This window comes from Vulpes lagopus, chromosome 5, assembly GCF_018345385.1.
Source record: "Vulpes lagopus strain Blue_001 chromosome 5, ASM1834538v1, whole genome shotgun sequence".
Taxonomy (NCBI): Eukaryota; Metazoa; Chordata; class Mammalia; order Carnivora; family Canidae; genus Vulpes; species Vulpes lagopus.
In genome coordinates, this window is record NC_054828.1 from 60,541,626 (window position 1) to 60,568,385 (window position 26,760).

A 26,760-nucleotide genomic window follows, 5' to 3' on the forward strand; every position below is an offset into this window, starting at 1 on the left:
AAAGGAATGGAACTATGATAATATACAAAAACACAGGTGAACCTTGAAGACCTTACACTAGGTGAAACGAGCCAGACGTAAAGGGACAAATATTGTGTGATTCCACTTCTCTGATGTCCCAGAAAAGGCAAAGTTTTGGAGAGAGAGTAGAGTAGAGGTCACCAAGGGCTGAGGGGAAGGTGCAATAGGAAGGTATTGCTTAAAGGGTGTTATGCTTTCAGTTTTGCAAGATGCAAAGCATTGTGGAGGTGAATGGTGGCTGTTAGCTGTACCACATTATAAATGTACTTAAGGCCACTAAGCTGTACGCTTAAAAATGAGGAAGGGGGTAAACTTTATGTTGTCTATATTTTACCACAGTATCAAAAAATATTAATGGAACTACCATGCCTTGCAATTCATAAAACATTTTCCCAAAGATAAAACTTTTCTAAATACAATAATCTCTTTGAATTTTTTATTTCACTCAGTATCTACTTGCTGCCTTTGGGACTTTGGGAGTGTGTAAATCTGAGCCAATTAGAGATGTTCTGAGTGAATAACCTCATGCTCCAGCTTCCAAACTTCAAAAGAACGTCTACCACCCAACTCTTAATTTCTGATGAGGCAGCAGCCCGTTTCTCCACCTTCCCCAGCTGAAGAGTCAAAGGGGCTTTGGGTGGGGGGTGGCAGGAGGGGAGGGGGGACGGGGAGGTCAGGAGAAGACCAAAATTTTTTAAAAGCACTCATCCGCAGCAGCGTGAAAGTCTTATTGCTGTTCTTGCTCTCACGAAAGGCACAGTATCCTCCGAGAGCACTTACCTGGAGTGTGAGATCAATCAGGCTGGCTCCTTAATTGTTTATTGTTCTTTGAACATCTCTAATTGTTAACATCTGTCTGATATTGAAGTAGAATGTCCAGAAGGTGAGAGCGAAGCTTCCCCGGCTTTCCAGAGCAGCCTCCTCAGGAATTTGAATTCAAAGGAAAATCAATTCCTTGCTCAACTCTTGGCTCAAAATTGTATTGGCCTTTAGGGGGGCAGGGAATGGAGGATCCTGGATGGTGACGATGAATCAATGTGTCTTTGTAACTAACGCTGAACCCATTTTTGAGAGCTCCCCCAGCACACCATTGGCACAGACTTGTCAAAATACAGCCGATCCCTGGCTGGTTCCTCTGGAGGGGAACGGAATGCCTCATTTTTGCAAAGGCTACTGGGGCACCATTAGTTGCACGTGTCCTTGAGGATCTGTGGAGCACAGAGCTCAGGATTTGAGGAGTTGTGAACTGAGTTTGAATCTGTTCCTCTACTTTCTTACTTACGTGGGCAAATTTGTGCAGGTTAGCTTAAAGCCTTTGAGCTTTGCGCTCTCTCTCTCTCTCTCTCTCTCTCCTCTCTCCCCTACAGGGAGGATAATACTGGCTCATCAAATGGAAGAATGGCTGTAAAATGGCACAAAATCTGTAAAGTGCTTTCTAACTAAGAGTCGTTTCTATTAGAGGTTCTGTAAGAGGCAGCTATGTCCACCCCAAGCAATGAATGACTTTTACTCCTCCTTCAACAATCAAAACCATATAGTAGTACTTTTTAATCTCCTGCTTTTCTCTCTTCTGTACCTATAGATTTCTCCTCAGATGTTTGCTCTTTCACTGGAGAATAAAATTAGTCACCTGCTTTTTAAGGCTATTGCTTTTTGAGAAGGCTATTGCTTGGTAATTACCCTCAACTCTTTGTTGTTGTTGCTGTTTTTAATCTTCTTCTGATTTTCTAGGACAAAGCAGGCAAAAATGGAAAAAGTCTGATGTTTTGGCCATTTTATTGTCACTATCGATTTCCCCTTCAGTGTTCATTTATTGCTCTTCTTCCCATGAGCCAATACATAGCAAATGCTAGAAGCTTCTTGCTCTGTTCTTTTTGAAGGGCGTCTTGCGTACAAACACCGTGAGCTGCTATTTTTGTCAAAGGTGCCACCAAGAAGAAAGCAAAAGATCCCTGATGTGTACTCTTGATTCAGGCAGACCAAGGAAACCACCCATGGTGGCTTCTTCTCCTTAGGTCTATTTTTCCCTACTTCACATTGGCCCATTCAATCCTGTGATCCACTACGTACTTCTCCATGTGTCATTTGAAAATTGTGAATTGTGACTGTGATGAGTCCTTTTAAGCATGCTTTATGTAATTTTTTGGTTGCTTTTTAAAAGAGAAATATGACCCTTACATATAGTACATCCCGCCCTGTGGCTCCTGAACTGTTTCTCTATTCACAGTATTTCCTTTGAATTTAATATGTGCATATTAGTCTATGTTATTTTGTCTTCTGTCTTGATATGGGTACCTTGGGTTCTTGCCGTGTTTTAATTATCCAGGCAAGACCTCAAATAACTGCAACAACAACAACTCAGAAGAAATGCCCTTTATTCTCAGATGTGAATATTTCAAAGATTATTGGTTCATAGGGGCCTGAACATGATTTTTTGAGAGTACTAGAGCTATAGGAGTTTTAACTTCCCAGAGTTAGAGACCTATAAAAAAATAAGGTTTTTAATTTATTTCGCCAAGATGACATGTGATAGCCACTGAACTGTCGTGTTTTTGTCTTTTATTCCAGATGATAGTGGTGCTTGCCTTTTTTCAGTTGGTCTCCATCCAAGAAGCTTTAGTGCCTGATTGTTTTACAAATATGACATTTAATCAATCCTAATTCTCAAGAAACTTAATTCACTAAGCATTAGTGGATCTTTAGAAGTGTTTCATTATGCACGTGCACTCCTGAAATGTCTTTAATGTTTATCTTCTGGTATTTAGAAGACTCTTCGTTGACAAAGAAAGCTGCCAGAGAAAAATTTAAGTGTATTCAGTGATATATTCGGAATGTATTTTTGGGAGACCAGAAATTGTAACATTTTAATCAATTATACTTTGTTGTTTTTTTTTAATCGGTAAATAGGTAGTTTCTGGTATAACCAGATGGCTTGAAACACACACACAAAAAAAACATATAAAAAGGCATATAGTGAAAAAATTCACTCTCTTCCATAACCCCCAGCCAACCCGGTCCCACCACAACATACACAAAATGAAAATCATGCTTATTCGTTTCTTAGAATTTCTCCAGATGTTCTTTATGCAAATATAAGCAAATATGAATTCATATTCATAACTTTCCTTTATAAAACAAAACATTGCTTTCTGTGCACACTGTTCTGTATGTTGCTTTTTTTACTGAAAAACTATATCTTGGGGACCTTTCCATATTGGCATAAGAAGTGGTTTATCATTATTTATAGCTGGACAATAGTTTTCTGTATGGGTACATTCTAATTTATTTAACTAGTCCCTCATTTGTGAACAAGTAAGTTGTTTCCAGTATTTTGCTATTATGAAGTTACTATAATGAATATCCTTTTACATATATTATTTTATACATACATAAGTATATCTGTTAAATAAATCACATTAGTAGAAATCTGGGTCAGAGGGTATATGCATTTATAATATTGATAAATAATGTCAAAATGACCTCTTCCAATGTTATACTGGATCATATTTCCACCTACCATGTGTGACAGTTTCTGTTTCCCCACAGCCTCACCAATATGTATGTTATCCACCTTGGAGGATTTTGCTAATCTGGGAAGTGAAAAAAAGGGTATTTCATATGGCTTTAATTTGCATTTCTTATGAGTAAGTTTGAACAACTTTTTTTACCTTTACTATTTCCTTTTCTGTGAATTTCTGTTAATATCGCAGTCCATTTTTTCTACTGGCCTTGGGTTATAGTGTGTTAAAATCAAATACATGTAAATATCCCAGATTTGGGCAAATCTTAGGAACTGATCTCTAACCAAAACCAGTCTCTCTGTGGCCTGTCAGACTTGAGAATATGCCCACTGTGAGCAGAAAAACGTTGGATATCCAAGTCATCCCTGGGACTTCCACTTTCTTTGGGAAATTATTCTAATTAATATTGAAAGAAATAAAAAGAGAATGTGATGAAGCATTCATATTGCTCAATTAATTCATGTGATGATTCAAGTATTCTGATATCATTAGCTTTGATTAAACATCATTCTTATAAAAACAGTTGAGAACTAAAGCTTATTAGATGGATAATTCATTAAAAAAAAAAAAAAAAAAGAGGAATAGGACCACCACTGCAGTGGTTTACAAGCATTTTTTTCCTTTGGCTAAGTGAAGGAAAGAGCCAGATCTGAGGTGGGGGTTTCTTTGAATAATTAAAGCTGGTGTATCTCCTACTCCTGCTGTAGAGCTGGTTTCTGAAGTTGGAAGACACCTCAGACTATATCTCTACCTCCCAAACACACACACACACACACACACACACACACACACACACACACACACACACACACACCTTCCTACCCATTGCTTGTCAAATTCTTCCCTAACTCTTGAGGAGACAAGTTTGGTTTCACTTCTCCTGTGACTTGCTCTTCAGAAACTTTCAAGATACCCATCTGTAACTCTAATAAGGCCTTTTGGGATTTATTTTAATAAATAGGCATTTTGCTTTAATTTCAATCCATGTCTGGAATGTGCATGTCAGGATTTGGCCAGAGCAGATTGTCCTCATTTGGGATTAGGTCACAGTGACTGTAAATCCCAAACAGCCACTCATTTTCCCCGAGAATTGGGAGAGTGGGTAGAGAGAGATGCAGACAGTCACAGCAGTTACTTTTACTTATTCTGTTGGTTTTCAAGTTCTGAGACAAAAATGTTCTGTCCTCACTTTTTTGTACACTTGATTGTAGCTGTGTTGTGTGGCTAATGTCTCCTCCATCCCCCACCATCCTCTCCCTAAACCTCTTGTTTGTGGTTAGAATGAAGATAGAAAGCAAAAAAAAAAAAAAAAAAAGAAGAAGATAGAAAGCAAAGAAAGTCAGATATACGAGCCTGTCATGGGTGCTAAAAGGGCTACTTGGCTTAGGCAGATCTCACTTTTATAAAGAACTTCAAACTTAGATGTTTTTTACTATTATTTGTATATACATGTCCCAGAGATTCATGGACAGCATTGCAAGGAGTAGGTGTTCCTTTTACAATTTTACAATGTATGTCTCTGCAGTAGATCACAGAGCTCTAAATGCATGAAAGATAAACATATTTTACAAATCCTATAACTAACTATAAGGCACTCTCTGGAGGTTAACAGGTTATTTTGTTTAATATAAATATTTCAAGTATTCCATAATTTGGGTAACTCCATTTTAATATTTCATTACAGGAAAAAATATGCCAATTATCTCAAAAATTTTAAGTAGTATAGGCCTTTCTCAATTTTATTAAATCCCTGGGCACTCAAAAGGGCTGAATTATATACATCATTGTGTCTCTTAACTAAAGCCATCCAGACAGTGAGATACAGTATGAAGATTTCAGGAAGTAATATTTATAGACATTTATGGGGAGAAAAAAAGTGTGAATTAAAACTTGCCTGGTCATATTCCTAGAGACATGTCATTCAGTGGTCCCCGAAAAAAATATTCTAAATTCTAATGTGAGCATACTTTTAATTGAAAGATTACCACTTATTATGAACACTAGCATATTCATTTAAAATAAATCAAATTTATGCTTCAAAATCATACATTTACTGGGGCACCTGGGTAGCTCAATTGGTTAAGCATCTGCCTTCAGCTCAGGTCATGATCTCAGGGTCCTGGGATCAAGCCCCACATTGGGCTCTCTGCTCAGTGGGGAATCTGCTTCTTCCTCTCTCTCTCTGTCACTCTGTGGTCTCCTCTCTCTCTCTCTCTCTGCCTCAAATAAATAAATAAATAAAATCTTTTAAAATTTTCTTTAAAATTATACTTTTACTGGTGCATAGTGGGCATGTATTTTGATGCAGAATTTGTGGTTTCTTGTGTTGTCCATGAGTTGAGTTCTATACAATTGCTCATGTGTAATATATGATAAGGACCAGCCCACTGTATTTTATGTTGCAAATATAGGGACCTGGCCAGGCCTGACTCTGCCTCTCTCCCACTTTGTACACTGTTAGTGGCTCACTGACCCTCTCTGATCCTCAGGAAATTGTAAAGTAAGAAGGTTGCCCTATAATTTCTAAGTTCCTTCCCAAGAGCGTGATTTCATTATTTTAAATTATTATAAAGGATTTTAGTTGCTATATTTGGCTTTATCATATAGTCTGTCTATACATCATTATGTATATATGTTGGTCAGGAATACATTCAAAATATTCAACAAATACCTCCTATGTGCTAAGTAAGACACGTAGACTATACTCAAAGCTCTTGCTCACAGGCAGTTCATATTCTGGTGGAGGAAATAGACACCAGACAAGTAAATAAACAGACATTGCTGATAGTTCTAAGTATTGGAAAAGAAGTAAAAATTAGCTAAGGCATAGAGCATGGCTGGGAAGAGAGCGCTAAATTGGGAAAGGATGCCCAAGGATGAAGAGATGGCATTTTACCAAGATCAGAATCCTAAGAGGCTGGTTGTACAAAGGCCTGGGAAAATAATGTTCCAGGTAGAAGAAATAGCAAAAGTAAGAGCTCTAAGGTAAGAATGACCTTACCATGTCAGGGAGCCAGAGGAAGGCCACTGTGACTGAGGTACAGTGGATGGAGAGGAGAAAGATACAGCACGAGGTAAGAGAGATGATTAGGGCCAGATTACACCTGACACCATGGTCGGGTGTCTGCATGTTAATCTAAGGATAATAGCCCCTGGAGAACTTAAAGTGAAGCAGTATTGTGATTTTTTTATTTTGTTTTGTTTAAGAGAGAAACTCTGGAAGTCATGTGGACAATAAGTGGGCATGTTTTGGGGTCTATTTCAGTAGCACAGGGAGATGATGGTGACTTAGATCAGGGTGGTGGGAGTATAGGTGGTGATAGGTGAATGGATTGGGTAAAAATCCCAAGAAGGAGCCAGCAGACTATGAGCATGAATTCAAGGTAAAATGTAAGGGCAGGAGAGAATCCAAGATAATTCAGAGGTTTGGGGTTGTAGTGACTGCTTGAATGGGGGGACCACGGACTACTGGTACGTGTGTGTGGGGGGGGATTGATCATTCTATTTTTGACATGTTAAGATTGAGATCCCTTTTCAATATTCAAGCAAAGATGACAGATAGACAGTTGTATATCTTGAGTCCAGAGTTCAGGGGGAAGCCATAGCTGCAGATACAAATATGAGGGTATTAACATTTAAAGAGATGGAACTGATGGAGATGGTGGGGGCAGGGATAGCTAAGAGAAGGAGAAGCATATCCATATTTATAGGTTTAAAGAGAGAGGAGCGAAGGGGAAGGAGGCCGAGAAAAGGTGTGGATTGGTGAGGTAAGTGGGAAGCTAGGACCATCTGGTATACCCAAACCCAGGCAGACAGAGAGATTGAACTCCTGTGATGTCGCCAAAATGTCAAGAATGAAGAGATCAAGGAACAGTTTTAAAATAACATTAATGATGAGACAACCTTCTGATGAGACAAGTCCGTGCTATCTGGACTGCATTTTAAGTGTGTACTATTTTTATAGTCTTAAACTCCAGGATACAGAAGCAATTTTTTTTTAATGCTTGCACAGAATAAACTTAAATCTGATGAAAAGTAATTGCCCCCAATAGTGATTCAGGAAAAGAGAACAAATCAGTGTGCCCTGGGCAGCCTTCCAGCAGATCTCTCTTCCTAGCTAGGAGGTGATTTATAATGCCCAAGAGTACTCGCCTTTTGTCATATTTCACTTTTTAAATAAAATTTTATTGAAAGAAATTAAAAAGTTCTTTTTTTCATAGTGGTTGCCAGACTGGGTAATGATACCACCCTGTCCTCTGTCATCATTTGTCATATAAAGCAAGGATATTAGTGCATGCTCATTATTTAAAAGCTGTGGCTGCCTTGTTATTCAGTTGTTTCTCACTTATTTAATTAAAATTCTGAACTGAACTATAACGTAAAAAACCTTCCATGTGTAGACAGCATGTACCTCCCAGAGTTGGGCTGTATACAAAACAGTGCCATTGGAGCTACTTTCATGGAATAAGTGCAAACCAGATTTGTCCAATTAGTGATAATTATACATAAAGGATCAGATGAGCAAGTCATTTTTCTCATTCTAACTTAAACTTTTATGAGGAGCATTAGTTCTAGGGCCACCAGGGCACTATAAAAGAAGTAATTTAATAAGTGATATTCTAGTACCATAAAAGAATTGGCATTGGCCCACCTGACGTGTCTGTGTTGGAGGACTGAGTTGTGCCTCTGGGAGGATTTACCATATTATTTTTTAAAGATATGTTTTATATTTAATAGGTTTCATGTGTATTTTTAGGATTATTGAACTGTGTTTTTAAGGAGCCATTTTTTGCCCTCTCAGAACTCCTGTCTAAGTAATTCAGTTATGTGTGAACAGCAGTGTCTTTGTTCTCAGTCGTCAGGGTCCTGACAATCCCTCATAATAAAATAAAAACAAACGAAAAAGAAAAAAAGTCTAGGCCCTTAAAAATCCCCATTTGCATGATTTTTATTTCTACTAAATATGATCAGTTAACATTTATCAAACGGCCAAGAGGTCCACAAAACCTTACCAGGCCAGAGTGGCACAAAGCAGCTCAGATTACTATATACCAAGGACTTTACATGCATTCTCCCAATTCATACTCACAAGCTTGAAAAATAGGTATTGTTACCCCAGTTTGAGAGATGAGAAAATTAAGGCTTAGAGGATTTACGTAGTGTGCCCAAGGTAAATGGAGAAACCAAGTTTCAAACATTTCATGATGATAAAGCCTAGGAGCCTTCCACATTACCAAGTTAACTCTCCACAAAAGAATGCCCATTTCTATGTTTGAATTGTTTGCAGTCGTATTAGCTGAGAAACACGAGGCATCGGGTGACTATGATATATAGTATGCACATGCACTCTGTTGTTGTAAGCCTTAAGAAGAAAAATTCTATAATAATAATTTTTTAAAAACCTGATTAAAAAAATGAACAGAGGACTCTAAGAAATATTTTTTCCAAAGAAGACATACAGATGCCAACAGGCACATGAATATATATTCAACATCAATAATCATTAGGAAAGTGCAAAATAAACCCACAATGAAGTATCACCTCATACCTGTCAGATGGGCTATTATCAAAAAGCCAAAAAACACATGTTGGTGAGGGTGTAGAGAAAAGGGACTCCTTGGATGCTGTTGGTAGAGATGTAAATTGGTGGAGCCGCTATAGAAAACAGCATGGAGATTCCTCAAAAAATTAAAAATGAATCTACCATATGATCCAGTAATCCCATTTCTGGATATTTATCCAAAGAAAATGAAGACACCAATCCAAAGAGATAAATGCACCCCTATGTTTACTGCAGCATTATTTACAATAGCCAAATATGGAAGCAATTGTCTATCCATAATAGAATGGATAAAGAAGATGCGTTATATTTATACAATGTAATATTACTCAGCCATAGAAAAGAATGGAATCTTACCATTTGTGACAATGTGGATGGGCCTAGAGGGGATTGTGCTAAAAGAAATAGGAAGAGAAAGATAAATACAATATAATTTCGCTTGTATGTGGAATCTAAAAAACAAAGTAAATGAACAAAGAAAACAAAACAGACTCATAGATTCAGGAAACAAATTGTTGGTTACCAGAGTGGAGGTTGAAGTAGGTCATGGAGATGTACCCATGGGGAAGGATGGTCTAACTAGACTTAGTGGAGATCATTTCATAATATATAAAAATACCAAATGACTTTATGGTACACCTACAACAAATAAGATATCGTAGGTCAATTATACTTCAATTAAAATAAAAAAGGAGAGGAGCACCCAGCTCGCTCAGTCAGTGGAACATGTGATTCCTGATCTCAGGGTTGTAGGTTCAAGCCCTACGTTGGGTGTAGAGATTACTTAAAAATAAAATCTAAAAAATAATAATAAAATTATTTTTTAAAAAAGGAGAAAAGATATAGAAGAAAAATAAAGAACTGCCTTCTTTCACCTACTTCCAATTGCTTTATCTCTGCTGATGGCAGAAAAAAGCCAACTAGGGTAAATATTTGCCTTCTTTCTCTTTATGAAACTTGTAATAACCCGATATGGGTTGCAATCTAAATGAGAAGAGATCATTTAGTGGATGGACATCCAGGTCTTAAGTTTGTGGACGTTGTTCACCAACCAGCTTGCCCTCCTCTGCTGAGCCTGGGGGCCCGTGGGATGAGGTCCAACCCCTGTGCATCATGCTGCATCTCAGTTACGTGCAAATACGCAAGGCAAGAAGTTCTGGGATCAAAGGAAAAAAGATAAAGGAAATTGAAAAAATGATTTAATTATGCAACTTGCTCGGGGCTTTCTGGTATTTCTCCACCAAATTTAACATCTTTTTTTTTTTTTTTTTTGTCAATTAAGTGTGTAGATATTTAAGAAAGGTGGTAAAGCTTTCTACTTGGTTTAACAAAGAATTTTGTGACCTAAAAGATTTTTAGCTAAAATCCCCATAATTGGAATTTGAAAAGTATCCCTTCAACTGGTTTCCTGGAGAGAAGATGCTGACAGGAGCAGTGCCAGCAGTGCTTTCATATTTCAGTTTTATGAACTCTGTTTACATAAATGTGACGTTTTTCAGATAATGCACAAACGCTTGTACTTATTTCAAGCAATACATCCCTAATTGTCAAAGAAGCAAATATCTGAGCTTTATTATACCCAGCGTAGCCATTATGTGTTGTTTACTCTTTCTATCACAATAAATAGCAAATGTTTTGTTAAGCTTGTAAGCAAAATAGAAGCCAATAAAAGCTGCAGTTATACAGTGGAGAAACATGAAAGCAGAGTATACTTAAAATCAGTACCCAGATTGCTCAGTACATCTACACATGCGTGCATAAGCTCCCTAAGCCAGTGTCTTTATGCAGCGGGCACGTAGACTGTACATGTCAAATAGTCATCATGCCCACCTCTACAATGTCTGGTGTGCTGTGTTCGAATTACTCACTTTGGACCCCAGAGATAAATTAGTTTCTCATATAACCATTCTGTTCTTCTCTAAGCTGTGGACCTGCACTACATGCCTGTGGGCTGTCTCCACGCTCAGCTGCAATTTCTCTGAAAGCATCTCTTGGGGATCCCTGGGTGGCGCAGTGGTTTGGCGCCTGCCTTTGGCCCAGGGCGCGATCCTGGAAACCCAGGATCGAATCCCACGTCGGGCTCCCTGCATGGAGCCTGCTTCTCCCTCTGCCTGTGTCTCTGCCTCTCTCTCTCTCTCTCTCTCTCTCTCTCTCTCTGTGTGACTATCATAAATAAATAAAAATTTAAAAAAAATGAAAGCATCTCTTGTTATAATGTGGCAGTCCTACACATAGAATTCCAAAGTCCATGAATTTATATAACCCACACCACAGTATGCGTGTATTTGTCGAAGAGTTGACATTTCTTGAATATTGTAGATGCTCCATCCCATCTTGACTCTTGCCATTAGCTCTAAGGTCTTGCTTATTTTACTGCAGGGCTCAAGAGGAAGTCTATGGGATCAAGGTGATGGGCTCCAACTTCTGTCCATGGCGTTTGCCCTACAAGATAGGAAAGGACGCATGGCTTGGGGTTGAAAGGTCCTTTTAGATCTCCTGTTCATATGCATACTTTTTCTTACTAGTGCTCATCGATATATAAATGTATATATATGGATAACTACATCTATCAGATATGTATGTGTGTATATTGATGTATGTATTAGATACAGGCACAGACATATAGACACAGATATATAAACATAGAGATCTTCCTGTCTCATGTGGCATTGATACACACTGATCCAGAAAATTTAAACAATGTCTACATTGAAAAAATACTTCGTGATTTACTTGCCAACATTGGATTTCATTTAAAAAAAAAATCTCATTTTGAAATACACTGTGGCTCAGACTTAAATGCTCAGAAGAACCCTTCTAGAACTTTGATGATATGATTTTAAAATACCTTGAGTCAGAAAAAGTTTTAGTTATCATAAATGAACCTCCGCTAAGGTATTATTGCTAATAGAATCCAATATAGTTTTCCTTGATTACTTTCATGATTGAAGTGTCCCAAAGCAGACCCAAATTCAGTAATGAAACTGGCAAACGGTGATGGAAGAAAAGATTTCTTTTATTCTAGATGTTTGTACTTGTCAGTAACTTGTTAATTGGAAAATTGGAAGAGTCCTACTGAGTATAATGCTACAAAATCAGTTCAAAAGTAAACATTCACATTTTTTGTGGAGTTGAATTGCATTGTCGCTTATTTATCCTAATTATAAAAGCTGAGTCTTTGTTCAGGCAAGATTTATGTGAAAAGGTAGTGAATTTGATGAAGTAGACAAAACCAAGGAGAGTCAGATAAGCAAGTAATTCGTGAGGAAATTGTACATCTGAATAATTTGTCTCAGAAGCAAATGAAGATAATTTGATCATCTTTGGGCTATTAAATCCAGGTACCTGGGTTTTAATTTTTATTTTGCCACTGACAAATTGAATCATAATAGACCTCTTAATATCAGTGAATTTCCCCAACGGAAAACTCTGCAAATGGTACCCCGTAGCTTTGAAAAAAAAAAAAAAAAAGACATGTCAAGTACTTGCCTCTTATTGTTGTAGAAAATGAAGGACAGGTTGGCCCACACTCATATTGGTTTACAATAGTCAGATAACACGCTTCCCTCTCCAATGAAGGTTGTGTGTCGTATAGACTATTTATTGAGGCAGTGAAAGCCATATTAGGAAAAAAGAGGTCTTTGGTGGCAGGCAGCCTAGATTAGAGTCATGGCATCCTCTGCCACTTAATAGCTATTTAGCCTTAGACAAACTTTTAGCTTCCCCGAGATTCAGCTTCCTCCTCTTTAACAATGGGGCTAATAATATCTGTAACTGTAAGAATAAATCCCCAAAGGAGTTCATATTATGGACAAAAACAAGTTGAGGATTACAAGATAATATGGTAAGGGCTACCGTGAAAACATATTTATTGCTGAGAGATCCCTGCTGGCTCTTGTCTGTCTCTCAGCTTTTTTATACACCAGGTAAAGGGATGGAACCACCACTTTTTCAACTCAATTCAGTCCTGGTGCTTTACTTACACTGTTTAGTCGATCCTCACAAGAATCCTAGGCGGTAGGTACAGTACGATTTCCCTTTTACAGGTGAGGAGATTGGTGCTGAGAGTATAAGCAACTCGTCCAAAGTCACACAGGAAATGATAGAGCCACGTGAACCCTAAAAGATGAATTACGGTAAAATCCTGGTGTATTAAATGGGTTTAATGTTTTGCATACAAAAAGTATTTCTGGCCTAACACTCTTGTAAGGTTTTGTCTACATCATCACTGCCTCTCACTGTAAAACCAGAGAGCATCCAAAGTAGGGCTTTAAATAACAAAAATCACAGGCTCCCTGGATTCTGACAAGCATGATAAATCCTGCTTTAATCATGCATTAAAAACACATGTCATCTGCTTGATAAGCAGTCATCTGCTATTGCTTGACCTAGCAATGAATTAATAAAGCAAAACACGTGCGACCCAAGGCATACGTATGAAGGATATTATTCCCAAGGCATCCAAATGTGATTCTCACCCTTCCCCTAATGGGCCGAAAGGTGTTGGCTTCAAATGCTATGTAATGACACTAGCTCACGCTTACAGATTGAGCTTTAAACCTGGGAAATTTTTTTAGAACTATAAGCTATCAAAAAGTGAGTTCAGAGATAGGTCCCGAAATGAGCCAAAGCCAGAAGAGATGACAGGCTCAGGAAGAATAGCTAATTGGTGTTAGTCACTGGGTTTCCTAGGCTCCCTGTAAAATTGTTAGGTCTAGCAACGAGTCTGCCCCTTGTTGTGCAGGAGCTCTGCTACACAGGCCCCTCCTGAGCCTGAGAACTGAGACTGAAGCACCCCTGCCCTGGAGCCTGGCTACTTGTAGATGGGGGGGGGGGGGGCTGGAGGCGGGCAGAGGAAGAGGAAAGACAGGCTTCAGTGAGCTCCTTTGCCAACCGCACAAGACATTCCACCTTTTCTTCATTGTATTGCTAGTGGTCGCCCAGCCCAAGATTTATTTTCCTTTTCAAGCTGCATGAACACTAATGAAAGGTTTGAAATATTGTAAGCAGCAGGCGATGAACATGGTGTCTGGAATACTAAAGGAGGAAAGAGTGTCCCACTATTTATTCATCTGAAGATGATAAACCACTTGTAGGAACCAGTTCATAAATGTTCTATCAGCAGAGGATGGTTGGCATAGGGTAGGAGTTAGAGAAATTCAGCCAGGTTTCCTCTCCTGAAATGCTTGGGGCTGCTTGCCTAAAAGGCATTCTTTCAAGTGATTTGCTTATGTGCCAGGAAAAAAAAAAAAAAAAAAACTTGAATCTTATATCATAAACTAAGCTAAGAATTCGTGGCAAGGAAGTGAGGTCTGAAAACTGGGAGAAGTTTTCTAAACTGAAAAATTCCAGGAAATCTTCAAATGCAGCCCCAAGTCCTATCCTCTGTCAGTGATATGTTCACCCAGAAGACACCCAGGAGTGACTAGTGTATGAAAATGTGCCTTTCTTTTTACGCACACAGTAATCATAAAAATAGATGTGAATCAAATTTTTGTAAATAGTATATCATTGTGGTGAAAAGCCAACCCTATAAAGACAAGTTAAAGCTTTATTTCTGCACTTTGCTCCCTGGGAGCCTATTATTTCATCTCTACAAGCCTCTTTATCCTTCTGTTTCAAGTAGTATAATTCTACCTGCACCATTATATAGTTGTGAATATTGATCATGTATATGAGGTCCTGAGTACAGTGCTTGGTGTGTAGACTACACCACAGTGTTCTCAGGGGTTTTATTCATGAGAGACACACAGAGAGAGGCAGAATCACAGGCAGAGGGAGAAGCAGGCTCTATGCAGGGAGCCTGATGCGGGACTCAATCCCAGGACCCCGGGATCACACCCTGAGCCAAAGGCAGACGCTCAACCACTGAGCCACCCAGGTGCCCTCTCAAATTCAATATAATAGTAGTTGCATTTAAATTCACCGTGGAATCTACTGTTTAGGATAAACAATGGCAAATGCTTCTATAAGACCAGAACTCCTTTAGTAACACATTTATATTTTGTGTGTGTGCGTGTGCAGTTCTAAATACTATTGAGCTGTGAGGATAAGATTATACACATAAAGGACTAAAACTCATGCTGTCATACAGTTACTGCTTAGTAATTGTTTATAGTATTATTATTTACATTTAAAAAATGTCTTATGGTTGACTCAAGTAGTTTGAACTACTTACTAGGGAAAGCACAAAGTCAGAAGTCAAGGAAAGGTCTGTAAGAAAGTATTTAGATTATTTGTAGAGGAAATCAGTGGTATTGACATATAATGACAGAAGCATCTAAAAAATCTTATATGATTACAGTCAAACCCTAATTTTTCTTCATATAACTTATATCCTTCATATATTGCCAGGGTATTCAACTGGAGGATCTCTTTTCCTTCTGTCTACTTTGCTCTCTGAAAAATTCTGGCTTAATCAGATTTCCCCCATTAACACAAATTCTCATCTCTTGTTTCACTGTTTTGATTATTAATAGAAGTAGATTCTTGGAAAAAAACTTTGGTTTTTCTTGGCATATTGGAAACATCCTTTGGAGTATTGTTTCTTTTCTTTTCTTTTCTTTTCTTTTTTTTTTTTGAGACTTCTTTATTTATTCATGAGAGACACAGAGAGAGAGGCAGAGCCACAGGCAGAGGGAGAAACAGGTTCCATGCAGGGAACCTGATGTGGGACTCGATCCCAGGACCCCAGGATCACACCCTGAGCTGAAGGCAGATGCTCAACCACTGAGTTACTCAAGTGCCCCTGGAGTATTGTTTCTAAGACCACTACACACGAGCCATGAAGGAAGGAATTGGGAGTCACGCAGTGGGTTTGGCACATATGTCCTTGTGCTTCAGTCAGATCAGTGGCCCTAGCTCTAAAATACAGTCTGTGCTCCTAGCTCTAAAATATTACTCAAGCTTATAAATTTAGACTGTTTTTCCTGTACTATTGTTCCAGGGTGCTAGATACAGAGACAGATTTTTTTTTTTCAGCTTATTTATTAGAAAGTGAGTCTGAATGGTGGTGGCAATACCTTTTCTTTCTCAGTTTCATTTAGGAATCCATCAGTAGTAGTGACTATATTATCATTTATTTGTGTAAAGTAATTTGCCAGAAATTGGCATTTGTTTTAGCTTACACTATACTTGGTTAACAGAAAAAAAAAAAAAGAAAGAAAGAAAAAGAAGAAGAAAAAATACTGAGCCACTGAACCAGATTGGAAAGTTGCCTTAGTTATAAAATTACCACCAATTGCCAGCAAAAGGTGAGGGCTTTAAAGGCCATTTTCTCAATAATCAAAGCTACACCAAACAAATCATTCTTTTATCTAATGATCTCCAGTGTTTATTCACTCACTGGCACAAGATGTAAATCTCTTAAAATGAAGTCATCATGACTCCATTTTGCTTCCTCTTGTTTTTCCATGAATTTTGACCTCATTCTTGCAACTGATGTTTCATACTGAAATGTTCTAAATGTAGAAAGCTTTGTGGTGATATCATGTAAAACAAGATTTCTTGGAGAGCCTCGATTTTACAAAAAGCTCCCTCTTTTTCTCTACAGCTTATACTAGAAATGCAAAAAGAGCCCCAAACAAAAGGGGGAGAAAAGCAGAGATCTGAATAATCAAGAGATAGGATCATTTAAATGATCCAGTTTTGAAGCTGTGACCATTGTTACTGGAATGTTCTTAAAAACCTCAATCTTTTCGATGAAGACATGTTGACTATTTTGTTGCATGTGCTATCTCTAGAAAAATCTATGTACGCTTCAAAATTTTTTCCCCAGAATTTATGCCAGTTGAAATTGTGAGCAATATGTGTCAAAGTAACTTAATTATTTTTAATTCAACATGCAGCGTTAAATGTGTTTCAGATGTACAATGTGATGATGCAACAGTCCTATACGTTGCTCTTGCTCGGTGCTCACCAAGATAAGTGCACTCTTCCTCTCCTTCACCTATTTCACTCATTCCCCACCTAGCCTCCCCCCCCCCCCCCCCGCCCCACCAAAGACCAGTTTGTTCTCTGTATTTTTCAAAGTAACTTCTTGTTTCATTTTATTTATTGGTCAAAAAAATGGAGGGAACCTTAGTTTCTCCAAATGTTTTATTTATTTCTATGGGTTCTCCCACTCAGCTCTAGTTGCTAAGAGATAAAATCTTTGATTCTTATGACCCTCCAAGAATCCTGAGATCTCTTCCAGACTGTTTATACTCATATACTTTTTCCTGAATAATGGTGCACTTTTTAAATAAGAATTAGTAAATGGGGACACCTGGGTGGCTCAGTTGTTGAGTGTCTGCCTCTGGCTCAGGTCATGATCCCGGGGTCCTGGTATCGAGTCCCACACCAGGCTCCCCATGGGGGCCTGCTTCTCCCTCTGCTGTGTCTCTGTCTTTCTCTGTGTCTCTCATGAATAAATAAAATCTTAAAAAAAAAAAAAAGAATTAGTAAATGTGGCTTTAGATAGCCAGTACTCGTTACCCTGAAGTAATTCATATTTTTCACATTATTATTCTAATGCTAAGACCTTATCTAACCTGCACATATTTCATCGTGTTAAGATACTGACAATGTCAGCTGGCATAACCTGATGGTTAAGTCAAGGAATTAAAGCATATTGTCCTCTCAACATATAGAAAGTGTAGACACTGTACTAAATTTAACTTTTTAAAGTTTTCAATTGAGATGGGATATGGTAATGAAAATAAGCCTCATGCCATAGTGTCCATCCCTTTAGAAATGCCAGTTCTTTGGCGGTGAGGACAGTCTGTAATTGCTGTGACTTTTCTTTTTTAAGATCTTATTTATTTATTCATGGAGACACAGAGAAAGAGAGAGGCAGAGACACAGGCAGAGGGAGAAGCAGGCACCATGCAGGGAGCCCGATGTGGGACTCAATCCCAGGACTCCAGGATCATGCCCTAGACCAAAGGAAGGCTCCAAACCTCTGAGCCATCCAGAGATCCTTGCTGTGACTTTTGTTCATCTGTTCCTGCTGGAAACAATACTAAGGAAGAAGCATCCGAGTTATCATTTGTGATTCAGACACATGAGCATTGGGAATGCCAGAGGCAGAAAATGTGCAATTTCATGCTCATTAATTTCAGAGAGGATTTACAAATTAACCTGGCTTGAGATACTACTCTTCCAAAAAAACCTGTAGGCATCACCAAGCAGCACAGTTACTACAGACCCTTCCACAGGGTTGACCAGATGCTCGGGGCCTCAGCAGTCCTTTGCATCAGCTCCTGAAGATCATAGGCCAGATTCTGTGCTGGAGACCTTCCCGGTTCCAGGAGAACTATATGCATCCAAGGGAGCAACGTTGTGTCTGAAGAAAAGAGTTTAGGGAGATAGTACCACAGAATATTCTTTCCCCCATGTTCCTGCCATGAGGCAGGAGATAATTTTTCACTTGGTTGTCTTTTACTGGCTAGGAGGTAGTAACACCATACTATGTCCTGTCTCCACCTTAATCAATCAACTGCTGTAGGTAATCCGACCTTAGGTGTATCCAGTTACCACCATAAACGAGCCATTTTAGGATTGTCAGAGGCTTTAGGGTGAATCAAGAGAAGATGGAATTCACTCAGAATCATAACATCATCACAGTTCATTTTCATTTGAGGAAACTGTTTCATAAGTAATTTGATAATTATAGTATTTGAGAACTAGCAAGAAGCTATTCGGCCTTCTTTGTAGGCTGCCATTGACACAATCAGGTGACAATCAGGACTGATGCATCCTCACCACCTGTGCTGTTGTTCTTGGTCAAATCAATTGGAACAGGGATTCCCAGATGTTACTGTGCAGACAGATCACCCGGAGATTTTGTTAAATCCTATCCATAGGTCTGGGGTGGGGCCAGAGATCCCACAGTTCTGACAAGCTCCCAGGTGATGCCCATGCTGCTTGTCTATGGACCACATTTTGAGTAGCAAGGAGTTGGCTAATGGGGCGGTGACAGACAAAGATGGCCTTGTAAGGCAGGCCTACAGCAATATGAGCTCTATTGCTGGCATTGTTTTTAGCTATAATATGTGATCCCCGAAATGGTTATGTGATTGTGAGCAATATAATTTTACAGGACATTCTATCATTGTGAAGAAACCACCGTTACGCTTGTTTTTTTGTTTTGTTTTGTTTTGTTTTTGTTTTTTTATTTATGATAGTCACAGAGAGAGAGAGAGAGAGGCAGAGACACAGGCGGAGGAAGAAGCACGCTCCATGCACCGGGAGCCTGATGTGGGATTCGATCCGGGGTCTCCAGGATCGCGCCCTGGGCCAAAGGCAGGCGCCAAACCGCTGCGCCACCCAGGGATCCCTACACTTGTTTTTAAAATGAAGTCACTCTGTTTGGATGGGTCTTTTTTAATTGAATATTCAAAAGCAAAAGACCTGGTCCACTTTAAGAATATAAAGTACATCTGTGTCTGATTTATAAAACTGTACAGAAACCTGCAGAGTCAAGGATAGACAATAATGTCATGCAGATGCAAAACAAATAACACAAGACAGGAGGGTTAGTTGGAGAGGGAAACCATCTCTTCACAGGAAGAAGACGAGACAGGAGGAGCACATTGCCTCTGCCTTCTACCATCAAGCTCAGATCAATCCTGCTCCCTCTGGTTTAAACCTAGTTGGTGGACTACTTCATCCGTTGGGCAAGGAGATTAAACTGATTCATTCTCAAGTCAGATGTAAGCAGTTAACCATATGGTAGCTTCAACACACCAAAGCAATAGAATGGAAGCCCACGTATGACTCAGTAGCATCTGACTCTTGGAAAGATTGAGGGTGCATTTTTTGATTGGCCCTGCGAGGGATAAAGGTTATTTTATCAGACATTAAGAACTACTTGGGATCGAAGAGGAGTACTGAGCCATATCTTTGAGTGTGTTTTTCTTTCAATTGTGTGAGGGCATGGTGCTTGTATATATACGTTATTTTAATAAGTGTAAGTTATAAGGAAGTCTATTGTCAAAACCCTTGGACAGCTACCCTTCAGGAAATCTTGCTTACATTTTAGGATGTGCCATCAAACCACCAAGGCAGCCGACTGAACTGGAGGTCTAGTGTCTAAAAAAGAGACAAAAAGAGACACACAATATACAGCCCTTATGACAGCTGTCTTGCAGTACATTCATACTGGGCTGGGATAAAATGTTCACAGGACCCAAGTCCTGAAAAGATTATGGTCCCACATCACACAAAACTCCCATGTTAGCCAAAAATTAAAATGGCCTGTTTCTTGATTTTTCTGATTGCGGAATTCTGGGTATGTTCTTGAAGTTGGAACTCCCTTCCTCTTCCCATGCATGCCCCCCACCAGTACCCTAAGCCCATGCTCCTTTTCCCCCTCAGCTACTGAAGCACATGTTGCAGTCTCAAACCCACGAGGCAATAAGGATTCCTCAATCACCATTCCACGTAAAATTTTATTATCTTTTCTCCACTTTGATTCTTAGTTTGCACATAGTAGGCACTAAACTTTGTGGAATGTAATTGAATTCAAGGGACAGATTATTCCCTCCACAATGGATTTCATTTTGTTCATGCATGAAAAACAGAGTTTTCTTCTGAGTTTGTAATGACACGCATGAACATTGTGGCATGAGCTGCCTATCTCCCTGCTGCTAGGAAATGGTCATAATGTTTAATTGCACAAAATGCCTTTTTTTCCCTAATCAAGAAGTTAAGGGATCCACTGGCTTAGCAGGTGCCTCAATTGTGCATAATTAGTTGCTAAGAATTGTTTAGCATTGGCTGATTAGTCTCAGCCAGAGGAAATTAATTTTTTTTCTTGAACAAAGCTATGAACATAGCTAGAGATTCTTGAAACCACAGTCATATCCGCTCCTTCTGGGAAGCCAAGACACACTGGAATGGGGGAGGCAGGAGATGGAGAGACAAGCAGCCTGATTACACACTGATGCTATTTGACATCAGGCAACCATTCTAGGTAATGAGAACATGAGGGGACCTGAGTCCACTCCTCAAAGTGTGGTTCTCTTAGCTCCAGCTTGGGCTTCCATCGTGATGCAGAATGAAGCAGTACTCCTTAGACACCTGCTACCTACCTTCCAGGCTTATAAACACCAGCTTCACTTGGAATATGTAATCAAAACAAATGATCTGTGTTTGCCTCTCCTGTGTTTGGCACATGAGGAGGAGATTGACCAAACTTGGGGGAATGAGAGGGACAGATGGTCCTCTCCATTGTTCCACTTCAGTTTTAAGTACATGGTTGACTAAGCCCTTTCTGTGCCTGTGTCACAGTGTCATTCTCCATTTAATGGAGGGCATTTTCCCTAGTCTCATGGGATGTCACTGTAAAGGGAAGCTGTGCTCTTCCTTCTTAAAACCAATATACAGCTCTTATGACAGTGAACGGCCATCAAGTGTGACAGTGATTATTTACCTGCTCAGATGTCATTAGGAAAGGTTGACAGTTCTGACACCCTGTGATGCCCTTAATGATTACTTACAGCATTCCCTTCTGTGAGCAGTAGGCCACCAGTTGAATGTCTGCTTTGCCCCTGTGGTGACTTTCAATAAGGATCCCTTTTTAAATGATCCACCATCAAAGTCAAGGCTGGAAGTCCTGCATGAAAATCAGAATTCTTTTGCTTAAAGGCATTATTTTAAAGATTGTTTGATATATCTTTCTGTGGTCTAGATGAAAATTAAAGGAAATACATTTTATTTTTTTAAGATTTATTTATTTATGAGAGAGAGAGAGAGAGGCAGAGACACAGGCAGAGGGAGAAGCAGGCTCCATGCCGGGAGCCCAATGCGGGACTCGAACCCGGGACTCCAGGATCACGCCCCGGGCTAAAGGCAAGCGCCAAACCGCTGAGCCACCCAGGGATCCCCAGGAAATATATTTTAATATATTTTAGTTAATATAACAAAGAGTCACAAATTTTTAAGGTGCGTGTTAATTCAATACTTAATATCTGTTGGGTGATGATGTGACAGTAAAGGAATAGGCTATAAATAAACCTAGAAAAAGAAAAATCAGAGTTAGGAAGGAGAATAGCGCATAACAAATGCTTGGCTTTCTTCAGGTTGCTTATTTATAATAAATGCTCTAGTTCGAAAGTTGACTATAGTTCACTCATCTATCAGCAAATGTTTAATGAATGCATGTTATATGTCAGGCACTGTTCTAGAGATGTTATCTACTGATTTCCTTTCCTTAATATTTGACATATTTTTTAATTCATTTATGCAATTGGATGGAACTTGAAAATCTACTTAGTGTCTCCCTGATAAGATAATGAAGTATTAACATGGATCTTATATTCACTGAAAATTTAAGCCCTTACTGAGGAACAGTGCATTGTATTGACATTTATTTTAAATTTGTATGTTCCAAAAAGTAAACTTAAAACTATAGATTGGTTCTGTGGTACAATTTAAGTACACTTCATTTTAGAAGGGGGAATGAGATTTATATAGACACAAAAGGAATTAGCTATGATTACACATTTTCATAGCCTTCATAGTACAATTTTTAAAAGATTTTTATTTATTCATGAGAGACACAGAGGGGGCGGGGGGCAGAGAGACAGGCAGAGGGCGAAGCAGGCTCCATGCAGGGAGCCTGACGTGGGACTCGATCCCAGGTCTCCAGGATCAGGCCTGTGCTGAAGGCAGCACTAAACCACTGAGCTACCTGGGCTGCCCCATTGTAGAAATTAACTTACAATTATGCAAGCTCTCTGCTGAAGTGGTGTGTCCAGACGCTTACCTGTGTGACACAGAAGCATGCGACTAAGAGCCTATCAAAGCTCATTATTCATCCAAGAGGAAATACTGTCAGGAGGAAAGAACATGGGAAAAAAATTAAAGAAATTCAGTCCAGACTTACTTTAGATGTGTGTACTATAAATTTACCTCTTTGGACTTCAAGTCCTGACTATAATATGAAAGAATGGTCTAAATCATCCCTTGTCACCATGAAATTCTAATGATATGGGACAGCTCAGTGGTTGAGCACCTGCCTTGGGCTCAGGTCGTGATCCTGGGTCCAGGGATCGAGTCTCACATCAGGCTCCTTGCGGGGAGTCTACTTCTCCTTCTGCCTGTGTCTCTGCCTCTCTCTGTGTGTCTCTCATGAAAAAATAAATAAAATCTTTAAAAAAAATAAATTCTAATGATGTGTCAACCAATCTCCATTAAGGAACACATGAGAAAACCACAATAGCTCTCCATGACTTTATGCTCAAGGATTAAAACGTACCCTAGACATTCTTATCCTTTAGTATCCTACGATGGAGCCATCAGCCATTGATTTATCCAGTGTCTTTTCTCCACTTCTACTTTCAACCAAAGTTTGAATCAAGAGTTGACTTTGAATAAATCACATCAAGAGTTGATATCTATTCTATGATGGGTAGCTTTTTATAAAAGGCCTGTATTACCTCCTAGAAGTTTAAAATAAACATATATTCTTAGGAAACATTTCTTTAAAAACAAATGTTAGCCATCTGTATGTCTTCTTTGGAGACATACAAATTGCCAGCAGACACATGAAAAAATGCTCAGCAGCACTCGGCATCAGGGAACTACAAATTAAAACCACAATAAGATACTGCCTCATACCAATCAGAAGAGCTATAATTAACAACTCAGGAAACAACGATTGTTGGTGAGGATGCGGAGAAAGGGGAACCCTCGTAAACTGTTGGTGGGAAGGCAGGCTGGTGCAGCCACTTTGGAAGACAGTGTGGAGATTCCTCAAGAAGTTACCAGTAGAGCTACCCTATGACCCAGCAATTGCATTTATCCAAATGATACAAACATAGTGATCCTAAGGGGCACATGCATCCCAGTGTTTGTAGCAGCGATATCCACAATAGCCAAACTATGGAAAGAGCCCAGATGTCCACAGGTGAATGGGTAGAGATATATGCACAATGGAATATTACTCAGCCATCAAAAAGAATGAAATCTTGCCATTTGCAACAATGTGGATAGAACAAGAGGGTATTATGCTAAGTGAAATAAGTCAGTCAGAGATAAATACCATATGATCTCGCCCATATGTGGAATTTAAGAAGCAAAGCAAAACAAAACAAAACAAAAAAAGAAACAAAACAGATGAACATGGGGGAAGGGAAGGAAAAAAAAATAAGATGAAAATTGAGAGGGAGACAATCCATAAGAGATTCTGAACTCTAGGAAACAAATTGAGGGTTTCTGGAAGAGTGGTGGGTGGGGGGATGAGGTAACTGAGTGATGGACATTTCAAGGGCCATGATGTGATGAGCACTGGGTGTTACATGAAACTGATGAATCCCTAAATTCTACCTCTGACACGAATTTAAAAAACACACAAATGTTAAATGGTACCACGCTGCTGTGTTGCTGTGTTCGCCTTAACTCTCATGATAAATGTTACCAGGATTCTGACTCACTGACATTAGGAATTATTGTTTTCACTCTGATTGACCTTGGCAAGCTATTCTTAGATAATATCAAACTTACTTCAGTCTGGAACTTTGGCCAATACAACTTCGGGCTTCTAGAGAATTGTTTACTTTTGTTTATGCTTAGTAAGGACACTCTTAATACTGGGAGTTGGACTGGGGGCTGGGGAATGGATATGTAGGAGCTGGCCAGGTAATCATTTGTAATGTGGTTTCAGCCTTATAAGGATATGCTTAACTAGACTATCTCCACTCTAAATCAAGAAAACTGTTTTCAAATATAAATGAAAAATTAATTTTACAAAGGTTGACTATTTCTATAGTGCAAAGTGGTAAATTTCTAAAAAATAAAATAAAATAAAAATAGCTCCTTAGAGTATTGACTGCAAAAACCCCCAGAGTCTCCTGGGCAAATCTCTTATTGCCCTTTAAGAAAATCCAATGCTGGATTCAACCCAAGACTTTAATTGGCTGGACTCTTGACAAATTGAAACCTGAAGAAAGCCTGTAGGCTTCCAAGATGCTGTCCCTAAAACTAGTTGTTATGATTTACATCTCCTTGGCTCAGTGCTCTGTACTCATTAAGTATACAGTTTCAAAGTTTTGGATTATGACAGAAAATATATTTTAATTGGTTTTATAAAGAATCCTGATTTTCATAATAGTAGGTTTAACAGGTGCTGTATAAAGCATATTGTCTGGTCATTAAATCAGTACTGTGCGAAAAGCACTCAAATTCCACTCAGGTGGAAATGGTGGGGCAAATAGAGACTTTTGTAGTGCAATGCTTACATTTTTGGTTGTGGTTTCTGATTATTGCATTTTCAAGGAGAAGAGTCAAAAATCTAGGATACTGTATCATAAGCACAAATGATGCCGTTGATTGTATTGGTATCTGAAAGTTAATAGATTACATGTATGGTTGGAAGAACATAAAGAATTGTGTGACAAATGGAATATAAACACAAAACAGCGTGATTTCCATTTTTTAAGTTGATTGCAGATTACAGCACTGTTAATCTTTCCTTTTTGTCTTTGCTTATAAAAGCCTTGTTAGTTTTATGAAGAAATCGTGAATTATTTCAAACCAAAAGTACATCCTACAAAGGAATCGAGTTCCTCAGTTTTGAAACACAGACCACTCAGTTGGGAGAATTCATGTTTTCAGATGATAAAGCCTATTTGCTGAATTAAATCCTTGTTATGTTTAATAGTTTACGATGTACAATATGGTTCTTTTTAATCATTTAATGATTTCCTATTACAAAAATAACCACAACAAACCTACCTAACAGTGTGACCGGAGGTACCATTTGGCTCATCTGCCTTGACTACATATGCTCGTTAATTATTTTTCATTGTGTCTACTCAGGACATTTATATCTTATTCTTGAAAGTGTTTACGGTTGTCACGCAGACGTCTCTTACTTGATACAAATGCCCCATGCGAACTGGAAAGAATTCTTCCTTTCTTTTTTAACCCTAATATTTGCCATCCTAGAGCTTTACTCCTGTATTCCAAGCCAGATTACACCTTTTTCAATATTTAAATAAAAATCACTTTCCTGAGAATTTCATGGACCCACCCCCTCCATGATCTTGCCACCTAGTGTGTTGCTCATTCAGCTTCTTTCCTAACTGTCCCTGGTATGCTGAGCTTTAGACCTTCTGGCTTTTCAGTTCTCTCAATGATTCTGCAGGTTATTTTTATCTCTTTCTAAAAGAGGGTGAATCAGTCCATTGCAATATACGTCTTCTTTTGCCAAATCATCATTCCTTCCCTGTTCCCAACATAGCTTCTCTGGTCTTCCTCTAAATGTCCCTGTCCCTCCATTTTGCTCTGGATGCCATTTCGCACTTCCAAGAGGAACCTACTAACTCTGTGTTGTCTTTATTTTCCTGCAATACTAATGCTCTGTCATCTGCTTATAATGCTCTGTCATCTGAAATATAATATTTCTTTTCATTTCCTTTGGTCTTCTATCTGATTGTTCATAGTGCCCACTGAGCCATTTTATTCCTTCTTTGTCTTCCTCTTACTGATGTTCACCGATGCTTATTGATCAATGAATGTAGGTGACAGGCAAATAATTTTGTATGCTGTATTTGCATAGTTCTTATCATTTTATGCCTTCACGTACATGATAGCTTGATCCTGACAATCCTAAGAGGTAGATGAGAAAGTATCTCCCTCTTTTGTAGGTGAGAAAACAAGTGTTCAGAGCAT

At 38.8% G+C, this 26,760-nt stretch overlaps 1 protein-coding gene across 5 annotated transcripts in view; it reads left to right on the forward strand.

Moving 5' to 3' along the window:
• Positions 1-26,760, forward strand: part of GRIP1 (glutamate receptor interacting protein 1) — a 655,025-nt gene that overhangs the window by 450,024 nt on the left and 178,241 nt on the right. The gene's annotated exons all lie outside the window — the stretch shown is intronic.